This window comes from Heterocephalus glaber, unplaced genomic scaffold, assembly GCF_053883595.1.
Source record: "Heterocephalus glaber isolate CG9 unplaced genomic scaffold, H.glaber_assembly_v1.0 deba00001509, whole genome shotgun sequence".
Taxonomy (NCBI): Eukaryota; Metazoa; Chordata; class Mammalia; order Rodentia; family Bathyergidae; genus Heterocephalus; species Heterocephalus glaber.
In genome coordinates this window covers 9091825-9105340 of record NW_028258325.1, presented here as the reverse complement: position 1 = coordinate 9105340, position 13516 = coordinate 9091825, and the positions used below count along the sequence as shown (strand labels likewise).

Below are 13516 nucleotides of genomic sequence, written 5' to 3'. Positions count from 1 at the left end.
TCAGTATGATGTAAAAGATAGGTAGACAGATAGATAGATAGATAGATAGATAGATAGATAGATAGATAGATGATAGATATTACAAACAACACAATGATATAGTATATGTTTATTGTATGGCATGAGCTCATATGACTTTGAAGGTTGAGAAATCTCATGGTCTGTCTTCTCCAAGTTGTAGATCCAGAAAGTCAGTGGCATAGATCCAAGACTTGAGATCCAGAGAGCTTCTGGTGTAGACACCAGTCTCAAACCAAAGGCTTGGGCACCAGAAGTGCTAAGTGCAAAGGAAGATCAATGTCCCAGCTCATGTATGCAGGTAGAAAGTAAATTCAATCTTTGTGTGCCTTTTTGTTCTCAAGCCCTTAACAGCTTGAATGATGCCTACGTACATTGGTAAGGGCAATCTATTTTATTTAGTCTACCAATTCCAATGCTAATTTCATCCAAAAGCACACGCAGAAGTAATGTATTATTAGATATGTGGACCTCTTGTTGCCCAATCAAGTTGACACAAAATTAACCTTCACCACCCACAATGATCGATGTATGAGCCAGAAGTAAATTGATTGTGTTCAACCACCATAACTGTGTTTCATTACTGCTGTTGTTGCTACAGCAGCTAATGTTACCTAATACACCTTTTACTGGAATTTTAAGTCCAGATTAAAATTCAAGACAAACTGTGAACTCCCTTAGGCCAAAGTCTGTGCCTTTTGTAAGAACCCCTCATCTTATACCCTGGAACCTAGTAGTTCCCAGGATATGGTTTTCAGATGAAGGAACTGATACTGACCTAAATGTAAAGGGTATTCAATAATCTAGAAACATCCCAAGAGCTTCTCAGAAACCAGTAGAGTAATCACAACAGAAGAGTTCTAGGTCACACTGAGATGTCCCTAAATCACACAGTAACCTAAGTTATACTGTGGCCTCCTAGTGAATATATTACTGTAGTTATCAGTACTGTTAACTCTACTGCAATAAACTACTGCTAGTTATCAAAGGTCTTCCATATAGCAGTCACTACTTGGTATTGTACATACACATATTTAGTAACTATACCCACACTTTAAGATGTGTGTTCAGATGTTTTACTACTTTGGCAGGGTTCCCATAATAAAATACTGAAGACTTCAACAAAAGAAATGTATTTTCTCACAGTTGTTAAGGCTAGAAGTCCAGGGGCAAGGAAACAGTAGAATTAGTTCCTCCTTGGGTCTCTCTTTATGGTTTAGAAGTAGCCATGTTCTTAATCCTCAGTCAAATGTGAACCAGCACAAAGAATCAACAAGTGGGATCTCTTCTTATTAAAAAGCTTCTACACAGCAAGAGAAACCATCAACAGTGTGAAGAGACAACCCACAATGTGGGAAAAAAATTTTACCAGCTGTTTCTCAGAGAAAGGTCTACTATCTAGAATATATAAAGAACTTTAAAAAAAGAGACCTCCAAAATTGAAAGACCCAATCCAAAAATGAGCATCTGAAATGAACAGACATTTCTCAGACAAAGAAGTAGAACTAGCAAAGAAACATATGAAAAAATGTTCAACATCACTGGTCATTCGAGAGATGAAAATGAAAACAACACTGAGATTCCACTTCACCCCAGAAAGAATGGCTGTTATCAAGAAATCAACCAATAACAGATGCTGGCAGGGCTGTGGGGAAAGAGGAACCCTGTTCCACTGCTAGTGGGAGTGTAGACTGGTGCAACCACTGTGGAAATCAGTATGGAGATACCTCAAAGAACTAGAATTAGAGGATCCATTTGACTCAGCTATTCCCCTGCTGGGTATCTTACCCAAAGAATTAAAAGAATCATACCACAGTGATACATGTGCACCCATGTTTATAGTGGCACAGTTTGTAATAGCTAAAACTTGGAAACAGCCCAATTACCCATCAATTGGAGACTGGATAATGAAAATATTTTTATATAAAATGGAGTGCTACTCAGCCATAATGAATGGGCAATTAGAGACATTTATTGCTAAATGGATGCACATTGAGGCCATACTCTTAAGTGAAATAAAAAGGACATACATGTGTAAATACCGAAGTTTCTCTGGTGTGAAAAGCTGAAAGTGTAAATAATGATCAGAAGGTATAATAGATAATGTGAAATAGGAAGAAAAGGGGCAAAGGGGAAGGGGAAGTGGGAGGGGTAGGGGAAAGAAATAAATATGAGAAAAGAAAAAAAACGGAAACAAAGTCTTTGTAAATAGGGAGGGATAGAAGGGGTGAAGGGAGGGCAGGAGAATGGGGAAAAAATAAGAACCAAGACACATCATGTAAAGGTACAAATTCCCAATGATGACTGTCAGAATATTGTATACCTAAAATGTACCAATAAACTTAATGAATGAAAAAAAGAAGCAATAGCCAAGTTTTCTTTGTCCCTACATGGTCTTCCCTTTGTGAACATCCGTGTTCTAATCTCTTTTTTTAAGAGCACTAGTCAGATTAAGCTAAGACCCCCCTAATTACCTCATTTTAATGCAGCTGCCTTTTTAAAGGACTTACCTCCAAATACAGTCACATTCTGAGGTACTGGGAATTAAGAATTATGCATATAAATTTTAAGAGTATACAATTCAGCCCATATGAGACCTGCATCCAACAAAGAAAGAAAGAGAGGTTAGAATTAGAGTGTGCATTACAGCCTAGCTTTGAGCCCAGGATCTTGAATAAAAACCCCCTGTTCTTTAACATGACAGCGTATTTGCTCCACCACCGGATGTTCCCAGGGGTGGATTCTGAGCGTTCATTTTTGATGCTCTGCATTGCAGTTAACATTTCCGGGTGTTTCCTCATTCCTGCTGTCTATGAGTCCACTGGCCTAATCTCCAGGTGTTCTGCAGGTAGTTGAGAGACATTTTGGAGTGTGCCTTTGATGGTCATACTTTCCTTCTGGAAATGTATTCAGGACCTCCAGAGATCAGCCAGTTCAAATCAGAAACATCACCCCTGCAGAACAGCCCTTTGGGCCTTTTAAGTAACATACATGAAAGGTCGCAGGGCTGTATTTTTCTTTTCTCAATCACTTTGAAATCATGTGTAAGCTGCCCTTCTCTGTTTCTTCTTCCTCTGTCTCGGATCAGGAGAGGCCTTCTAGGTTTTTCTTATCCCTCATCTCCAGACTAGATGGTACTACTACCATGCTAATGTCAGTTGTCCCTTTCTACAATGATAATGTCAATTGGCCCTTTCTTCTTGCTCACCATGACCTGTGGCTGCATTAAAAACTGTGGATCCCAGGGCTTCCTAATTAGACTCCCTACATTTAGTCTCTCCAGGTCATGGGTCTAATAAAAACCTGAATTTCTCTGTGTCACCCATAAACTTAACAGTACTCACATCAGCAGGGAGGAGATGAGGCGTGTTATTCCCTCACCCCGGTCTCAAGTCTTCCTCCACTTTCCTTTTACACCCCTCACAGAGTGGAACGCCTCGCAATCACAGTCCCCACTCTCTGGTTTTCACCTCCTCTCTGCTTGTGAATGCTTCCACCTATCTTCCTGTCACCCTTTAGAGTCAATGTGACATCAATTTGCAAGAAAATCTTCTCCCATAGTGATTTAAGTCTCTTTTCTGGACAGCTATTCCCCACCACTACTTACTGGACCATAACTTCCTATTCTAATCTCTATCATTGCAGTTACTCACTGCGCTGTTTCCATGCTGGGTGTGTCCATCTTTCCAACAAGACCATGAGCTTTTGCAGAACAGCAGCTGGATGGTCATTATTCAAGCGTAGTTTTTATCAGAGTCCTTAAAGTAGACCCTCAGTCAGTGATGAGCTGAGGGCATGGTTCCTAAGTGCCCTTAGCTAAACACAGGAGATTTCAGGTTCTTAACTGCGTCCAAAGCAAGATATGCAAAGAACTGAGCCAGTCTTAAATCCCTCTTCATTTGCCCTATTCATTGGCTGAGAAACAGAAATGCAAATAAAATCTTAAGAACAACTCAAGACAGTATACCATTTTTCAAAGCATGTAGGTAAATGAAACTCAAATAATCTCTAGGTTTTTCTAACTGTGCAGTTATGCTGACAATATGAAGGAGAACATAAACTCTGTTCCTGATTCTGGCCTCCACTGGCAGTTAATATTCGAGAGAAGACTCACACCTCAGGATTCGCCTCACAGGGATACCATCCCTATTTTCAGACCCATATCATGCCTTTACCAAGAAACAAAGTAGAAACTGGTCAACTAAGTGCAGTTTAGATAGAGACCTAGCAATCTTGTACCTGGTGAAAAAGAAAGGAAGTTGCTCTTTGGGGCAGAAATGTGCTTATGTTTGTGTCTCCTAAAAGTATCAAAATTGTGATGGTCAAGGAGGGAGGCACCCCTCTTTCAGCTAGTGTAGTGCAACCCAGTTGTCATAGTGATTATTTTCTAGTTTTCCCTGCCCTGCTTTTATTATTAGGGCTTTGAAAGTAGAATGCTTGCTTCCCAAGCACCTTGTGCAAATAGGGGTTTCTTATTTGGAAGGCAGTGAAGCCCCAAACACTTGTAGCAAAGGGAGCCCCAAAGGCGCTTCTGGATAACCATGGTCTTCTAGGTTTCCTGGAGGCTCGGGAGAAAGTCTTAATCACCTTAGGAGTCTGTGCTCACATAGCACCCTACTCACAGAGGACGTCAGCTCTCTGACCTTTAGTGAAGTCTTGCACTTCACTAAAACAATCATAATTTTAGAACCAGGATAGAAGGCTGACTTCATATCCCAGCTGCAGTGTCAACTTGGGACAGCTGTTTTCTCCAAAGAAAGCCCACTTTGCACGTATATGAAGGGAGGGCAGGGGAATAGGGAAAAAATAAAAACCAAGATATATTATGTAAAGGTACAAATTTCCAATGAAAAATCTCATCATATTGTATATCTAAAATGTACCAATGAACTCAATTAAAAAAAGAAAAGAAGTATAGTCTAGTCAACCTGTACTTGGGGAAGGTAGAAGAAAGGTGCTACATTCCAGACTTTTTTGAGAATCTGAAGAAAGCTTTAGACTCAAAATTATATATTTTACATACAGTATCAGTGGGTAGCAGACTTCTTAAAGCCTCTCCATGAACACAATAGCTGCTGCTGGAATCCAGACACAGATCTCTGGAATAAACTCTAGCTGAAAGTAAAATGTTATGACTCTGCAGGGGAAAATGCAAAATTAAACAATAAAATCAACAGCAAACCCCTAGGAAGCCTACAACAGAATCCAATTTTTCAAATGGTTCTGATTTTTTGAATATGGTAATTAGCTTTCATTTGCATCCAATTTCCAAATGTGATTCATAGTATAAATTCTGAGTGATTCAACCCAAGGAATCTCCCCCATGTCCACCTGTTCCTCTCTGTAGATCACCTGCAGCTTTTCACAAATTCTCCAGCATCTCCTCTGTTCTCCAGATACACAGCATACAGGGGTCTGGACAGGGCTGACCATCTCCTTTTGAAGCTCTGCACACCTCGCCTTTGCTCGGGCTCCTGCATCTATCATTCTTACTGCTCCGTGTCTGCGTGCAGAGGTAACACCACTTTTCAGTTTATGCTGAGGGTGACTTGCAAGATGATGAAACTACTAAGTGGACTCGAATTAGGGGAAAATAAGCTCTAGACTAAGGAAAGATGGAGAAGCGAAACATCTGAACCACAAGTGGTAATAATGTTGGTTTAATTATGTGTTAGATTTGGCTTTGCAATTCCTTAGCACCAGGACACAAAAGAAAATCTAGCATATTTCTTCCTACAGGCAAAATAGAAACAGTCAAATTCCTCATGGGACACAATTACATTTTTTTTATCCTGCCAATAAATTTTGAAAAAGATTTCTCATGTGACACCTTGTGAAAATAAAAACATGGTGTACTAAGAAGTGTTTTGGAATACTAGCAATTATATGCACATGTATTTCTTGGATGTATAATGAAGGCCTAACAGGCCTTGGTATTTGGGATCCAAAGTGAAAACGAAAGGGTCCAGAATTCTGTGGGACTCGCACAGGACACTAAATGTAAACTGGTCAATCCCAGAACGATAAGAGAAGGCAGCAGGAAGCACAGAATGGAGAAGATAGGAAGACTGCCCACAGGATGGTGCATTTCATTCATTCATTCACTCATTCACTCACTCATTAGGACAGATACGTCGGCCTCTGAGGACATGATCCCAATGATGCTTAGGATTAGGTTCAATGCTTATGGCTCAGATGCAAGCCCTTAGGACATATCAGTGAACAAGATGGATGACTTTTTGCCCTCTGGGAGCTCACCTTACAATAACAGAAGCAGAAAGTAAAACAATTGACATATGTATGTTTGAATGTGTCTTTAAGGTCAATGATAAAGAAATCCAGAAAAAAATCAAGCAAGAAGGAAAGAAAGGAAGAAAGAAAGAAAGAAAGAAAGAAAGAAAGAAAGAAAGAAAGAAAGAAAGAAAGAAAGAAAGAAAGAAAGAGGGAGGGAGGGAGGAAGGAGAGAAGGAAGGAAGGAAGAAAAGAAGGAAAGAAAGACGTTAGCCTTGCTGTTTTAACACTCATGAACTTCTGGTGTCCTCCAAGGAAGAGTATTTGAGCAGAGCCCAGAGTCAAAGAAAGGGAAAACATGGAAATACATCAGAAATAAATCTTCCCAAAAAAAGGATCAGAAATTTTATAAGCCAAAATATTTAAATTTATGAACTGAGTTTTTGTATTAGCTTTCCTCTTTCTAGAACAAAATGTCTCCTACCCGAAACTTAAAGGAGGGGGAGCTTATTGTAGCTTACAGCTTCAGTCCATTGTCAGCTGGTGTTAAGGCAGAAGCATGGTAGAAGGGCCTTGTAGAAAAATATGCCACTCATACTAATCTGGGAAGTAGAGGCCAGAAGAAGAAGCTAGAGAGCAAAGGGCCTGGAGCCGAATTAGTCCTCAAAGTCGTGCCACCATGACCCACTCAGACACACTCAAAATGTGCTACACTTGTGTACTAGGCATCTCCCAAGCCAAGTAAGTTGACAGTCAAGATTAACCATCACAGTTGTGTGTTCCAAACTGTATATATAAGGCTTTGATTCTCTGACTACCAGAAACTTAGAATATGACTCTATTAGGAAATAGGGCCTTTAAAGATATAACTCAGTTAACACGAGGTCATTAAAGAGGGTTACAACCCAATATGGCTGAAGCCCTTATAAGAAAAGGAGACTGAGACGCAGACACAGAGAGAAAACCCAATGAAGTCATAGGGTGAAGCCAAGCATCTACGAACAAGAAAGACCAACTTCAGAAGAAATCAGTACTATTGATATTTTAGTCTCAGATTTCTAGTCTTCAGATCTGGGAAAGAATTAATTTCTGTTGTTTGAGGCACCCAGTTTGTAGAGCTTTGATATGGCTGTCCTAGGAAATGAGCACACATCCTGATAGGGTGATTTGTTTAGCATTTGTCATGGGGAGCAAATTGCCAGAGCAGATTGAAGGAAGAGGGAGCTAGAAAAAGCTGATGTCTGAGTGGAAGTCCTCAGAAGCTCTTTTTTTTGAAGACATGTGGACGTCCCTGGTCACATCCCCTTCACCTGACTCTGTTCATCTGTGGTTATAGGCACTTGCTAATAATGTCCTCCCTATAGGCCTGCTGCTCTCCACTCACTTGCTTGAAGGTTTTCCCTACATCATGAAGACAGAATTCATTCAGAGTCAGAGCATGTTTCCTGCTCCAGAGTTTTAATGTGCCCAGGAGCAATCCTCAACCAATGAGAAATAAACACAGTTGAACATGTGCCCACATCCCTAGATACAATTCTGAAGCATCCCTCACTGAGACACAATATCCAACACTCACCTCTTAAAGGGGGAGGAGATTAATTTGGCTCATGGTTTCAGGTAATTCAGTCCTTGGTTAGCTAACTCCAAGGCAGAAACATCACAGTGGAAGAAGGTGACATAGGAAATTGTTCATGGCATAGTTGATGGCAACTGGGCAGCAAAACACAGAAACAGAACCAGAGGGAAAGGGATCAGAGAGCATATATATAATACCAAGGTCATGCTTCCCTGATGCACCGAGACATACAACCAATGTGCTTTGGTAATCTGCTAGGTGATTCTTAAACCAATCAAGTTGAAATATCAGAGTTAACAGCCACAAATATCCTATGAGATTTCTCAGTGTGAGAGAAAGATTTTATCCTAGCTGTGTACACTGATTATCTATTTATTAGAATCCCCTTTCTGGATTTGTTCCCTTTTTCACTTTAATCTCAATAAACTGTTTGAACTCAATGTTTGTTGTAGAATCTGTTTTGGAAATATCCCAAAGTAAGTTAGAATTTTAGACTTTTTTTCCAAAATGATTATTTGGGGAGGATTTTGAGCAGGGACATAATATAACCTAATTTTATTTTACTGGAGTATTTTTCTGGCTCCTTTTTGACAACTTAGGTTGGAGCTCAAAAAATCAGTGATATTTTCAAGGCATTCCAGCCATAAGAATGCAAGTATGAAGAAGGTATCTTGCAGATAGAGGAAAGTTGGGTTCACCTGCAGCTGGGTAAGATCTAGCCCTCTGAGTGTCTGCCTAAAATAATCTCAACTAAGAGTGGGTGACATCATCTCTCCCTTAATCAATGTTTTCATTTGTCTTTAGAAGAGATGTTTAAGCCAGATTTCTAGTATTGGACTCAGTTGCCAGGTGGATAAAAATGAGAAACCATTAAAAAATTTAACAAATTTGGAGCTGGCTAAGACAGGCCTTGTTGTTATTAGTGGATAGACGAAGAGTGGAAATGACTTTCCTCGGGTCAGTCACCACAAAATTAGGCCATTTTTAAGAAACAAAGCTGTGGCATATTCTTCAATGTACCCGCAGTAGAACAGATAATGAGTGCTCAGATTCAGTGATGACCAATGAATGAACAAATTAGAAGTAAGGATCTTAGTCCACTCTTCATTTCCCCACATAACATCAATGCCTGGTAAAATTCCAAAATTTGTTCCCTGTATCCTGTATCCTCCTGTCTCCTGTCCTGTGCTATATCCTTCAAACTATTGTGACACCTTGCAGAGGCTTTCTGAAAGTCTGAAAAAAGCTCCTGAAATTTTCTGCAAACAATAAAAATCAAAGTAGATGTTTTATCAGCTTCTACAGCCTTCAAACAAACTCGGTGTCTCTCTGGACTTTAACATTGTTCCTATGCACCTTATCTTATTTTTTAATCAAATAAATAAATTTTTTCTATGAAAAAAAGAAATGAATTAACATTTCCTGAGCACCTGGGACTGTTGCTGGCCCTTTACATGTCTTCTTTGGTCTCCACAGGTACAAATAAAGAGGCAGTAACACAGACACATTGGGCTACTTGCTTAAGGACACAGAAAACAAATAGCAAAGCTTGGAATTTGCCCCAGACATCAATCATCAATTAACCCATACCTTTCAGGGCTCTCTCTCTCTCTCTCTTCTCCCCATCCAATCAATGGATTTTACAGGGTACCTGATGGTTCTAAGGTATTGTTCAGAAAATCACTCTTTCCACAGAGGAATAAATTAACATCATTAGGAAGGTAACTATGCCACATCTGGTCATCTCCCTCTGTCACCCTCCTGATCTTTCTTATTTGTGTTCAGACATAATTACCTACATGGTATTTTGGGATGTCATTTAGTGTTTCTATGTGTAGGTTTCTCCTTGTCTACAATGAGCATTTGTGGGATATTCTCCAAGGGTCCTAAAATCTGTAAAATTCTGTAGTTCTGTGGAAGGAGTAAAGGAGAGGGTGTATTTATTTTAGTGACATTATTGTCCCCAGTCCAGTGCTTGGCATAGTTGAGATAACTAGACACAAATGGCTTCTGTAGGCTGAGAAATAGGTTTGTTATCAGCCAGTGGGTAGTGGGTCCAAATACTTCTTTAGAGAATTGATCTCACGCTTTGATATGATTGATGGAATCTTTGTTCCAAGAAAGTCAGAAATGAGTCAAAAACCAACTTACAAACATCTTGCACATGGTGTAGCCTAATCCCAGCTTTCTTCCTGCAGGTAATCTTGATTGACAAGTAAAGGAGCTTTCTATTACCCTATAATTCCATAGAGAAAACCCCAGAATAAGAAGGGTTTCATTAATCTAATTAAATTACCTTTCACAAAATAGGTGTAGAATTTACTTCTCTGGCCATCAGCATTGTTTCCTGAAAAATGGAACCATGATTCTGCCTGGTGTGTCTCACATAGCCTCCAGAAGGGTTGTAATAATTGTCTTGTTTGACACTGTACATGGCAATGTATAATGCAACTGAAACAATTACCAACCTGAACTGAATGTGCAGTGGCCCATTAGGAGCAGGGCTCTACACAGGCCCTTTCCAGTCAGTGTTCAACAGGTAATGATCTATTTTATATGAATGTGTGGGAAACCTGATGGAAAAGGGAAAGCATCAGCCTTTGTCACCTTAGTGAGAACAGGTTTCTGGTCCTTTCCTATGCAAGTTTGGAAGTGAGATGCATGAAGATGAGGTCACATCATGCACAGGGGCCTTTGTGCACTGGGTGAAGAGCTCTAAATGGGGGAGACAAGATGAGGTAATGGACTCTTCCCCTAAGATACAGCCTTCAATCAAACATAGTGTTTTGGAGTTAGACTAAAATCCTTTGAGAGTTATTATTGTACAGTGTGCTCTTAGCTTAGTTACACAACTTCCCTGAACCTCAGAATCCTCATGTACAGCAGGCCTGTCTTGGGGACTCCTGGAAAGATGAAACCTATTGATGGATGTAGAGCGACCCACGGTGCCTGACCTGCAGAGACACTGGATGGAGTAGTTCCACTCACTGCCCTCTTGCAACTCTGGGGCTGACTACACTGCAGTATGTTGCTTTATTTCCAAATGGATACAAGATTAGAACTAGACAGCAATTTCAGTGTCACACATTTTGTACTGAATTCTCACTCTGCATTAACACCTGTATCTAGCCCACACCTTGTGGATAACTTGTTCTGTGCTTTGGGCAAGACTATCTCAAAACCTCCATTTTTCAATGAAAGCTGGGCAATTTATCCACAAATTTCCCTTTTAGCTCTAACAACCTCAGAAGTCACTGGGTGTAAACACTGGGCCTATGACAGCAATCATTTATTTGGCGTTTACTATATACCATGAGAATGCTTGACAAGTGTAAGCTCATACAGTCCTCCATACAGCCCTCTGTGATGGCCCCTTTTACCATTCCTTGTTTTTTAGAAGTGGAACCATAAGCATAGAAAAGTTAAATAACCAGGTTTGGGTCACAAAAATGGAGTCTTCCAAATCCAAAACCAAGGAATTTAGCTAAAGACCTAAGATGCCTTTTTGCACAAATGCTCCCTTTAAATGAGATGCTCATCTAGCCCCACTTAGCAGTAATAAAACTGAGTCTCAGCCATTCTGCAAAGGCCTCAGAAAATTGTCAGGCCATGCCTTGTACCCAAGGCTCTCCGGCACTGACACCTGCTCTCTTGAACACTGTGGGAGAAGATTTGCTGGCCAGGAATGCTGTCCCAGCTGAGATACCAATGACCACTTTGAGTCAGCCCCTCCTGTTTTAAGTCTCTGCTGATTGTGGTTTATCCTGTTCTAGGAGGGTTTCCCACCAACTTGAGAGCTGGCTGTGGAGGAGAAAGCCTACAGGTGAGCATACAGATGTGTCCATTTAGATTTATGAGATGCTAAACCAAGTTCCCAAAGAACCAGATTAATCACAAGAAGTTATTTTCCTTTTAATTAAAAAATATTATCAGCTCTGGCCCTGCTGATTCTCAGAGCAGACAATAAGGGTGAGCATAGCAAGTGAGCAATATTAATTTTCCCCAACTAATTTAAAGATAATATCCCTCAGATGTGCCGACAGCTCACAAGTATGTTTGTGTGCCAGGCCACACTTTGCCCCTGGGCTCTGTCTGAGTCTCCTCCTTCTTATTATTTCTACTTTGGAGGCATCCTCAAGGAAGGAGACAGGCAGAACACAGGACAAGTGATGCCACTAGACACAACCATCCTTGTTAGGAAGGACAGTCATCAGGGAATATGGCTGAGGGGAAGCACTCTTCAGCTAAGAACTGAGAGAACACATACTTTTAAAAATGAGTTTTAAAGTCAGATTCAGCTCTGACTTTATGTAACCATAGTTTTTGTATTGGGTTATGTGCTCCCATAAATTCAGATGTTGAAAACCTAATCCCCACTACATCACAATGTGACTGTATTTGGATAAAGTCATTAACTTAAAATGAGACCATTAGAGTTGGCCCTGATGTAATATGATTAGTTTTCTTTTTCTTTTTTTTTTTTTTTTTGAAGAAGAAGAAGTGGAGGAGGAGATTAGGATACAAAGGCATATAGGGGGATGAATTTGTGAGGGTACCATGAGAAGGCAGCTATCTGGAAGCCAAAGAGAGAGCTCTCAGGAGACAGGAACCTTGTTGACACCCTGATCCTGTACTCAGGAACTGCAAGGAATTAAACCTCTATTTTTTAAACCACTCAATGTGTTAATTTTTTTGTCACAACAGCCCTGGCAAACTAGTATGCATAAGAAGACCTATTTCATTCTCAGTCCAAATATATTAAATATGAAGGATGAAAGAATTGATCTTCACAGTTCTGTATCATTCTGGTTTTCTTAGCTGGGCTTTTGGAGTGGCTGTGTAGCTTGTAGATATCATTCTCTGACACCAAGGTAAGGATGTTGAATGCTGTTATGGTTTGGATCAAGAATATCCCCCAAAGTCTTTGTGTACTCATAGGTGGGGCTTTTGGGAGATGATTGAATCATGGGAGAGATATAGGTAACTTGCTGCTAGACCGGGTCTGAATGAGGTCAGTGTAGCTACCTCTCTGGCTCCTCTCTTTTTTTCTCTGCTTCCTGGTTGCCATGACAAGAGGAGATTTCTTTTGCTACGCCCCTTTGCCATGCCCTTTCTTCCCTGGAGCCAGCTGACCTTTTCTTCTCTAAGTTGTAGGCATCAGTATTGTGCCTCTGTAACAGGAAAGTAATTTAAACATATTTTGGTACCAGGATAGTGGGTCACTCCTATGACTATACCTGACATGTGGCTTAGAAATCTTTGGAATAGTTTGAAGCAGGACTTTGGAAACATTTAGAGATAGTGACTAGAGAAGCCCTGGAATATAGTAAAACAAGCTTGATTAGAGATTCTGGTCAGAGATGAGAAAAATGCAGCTGGTAAAGACCAGGCTCAGGAGGTTTCAGTTGGAAACAAGGACTTCACTGGCAGTTGGATTCCAGGCCATATGTGTTATCCACTGAAATAAAATTTCTCTACATTTTGCTCATGTCCTGAGACTTTTCTGGAGACTGAGATTAAAGGTAGTGGACTATTAATCTGGTGGGAGAAATTTCAAGGCATCCTAATATTCAAGCTATTACATGGGTAGTTTGGGGGGCTTTTAGCCAGATCTATGTTGAGAATTAAGAGAAAAAGTTATAGCTGAGTGATTTTAAAAAGTCTTGAATTTCACCAGAAAGTTCCTATAAA

The 13516-nt window shown here is 40.2% G+C and overlaps 1 protein-coding gene across 1 annotated transcript in view; it reads right to left on the bottom strand.

Moving 5' to 3' along the window:
* The window catches only part of LOC110349690 (uncharacterized), a 339954-nt gene that overhangs the window by 161812 nt on the left and 164626 nt on the right, over positions 1-13516 (bottom strand). Inside the window, exons 7-9 of the mRNA XM_087187378.1 lie at positions 7826-7959; positions 3672-5521; positions 2529-2615 (exon numbers count right to left, since the gene is read on the bottom strand). The gene's annotated coding sequence lies outside the window, so the exon portion shown is untranslated. The remainder of the gene's footprint in view (positions 1-2528; positions 2616-3671; positions 5522-7825; positions 7960-13516) is intronic.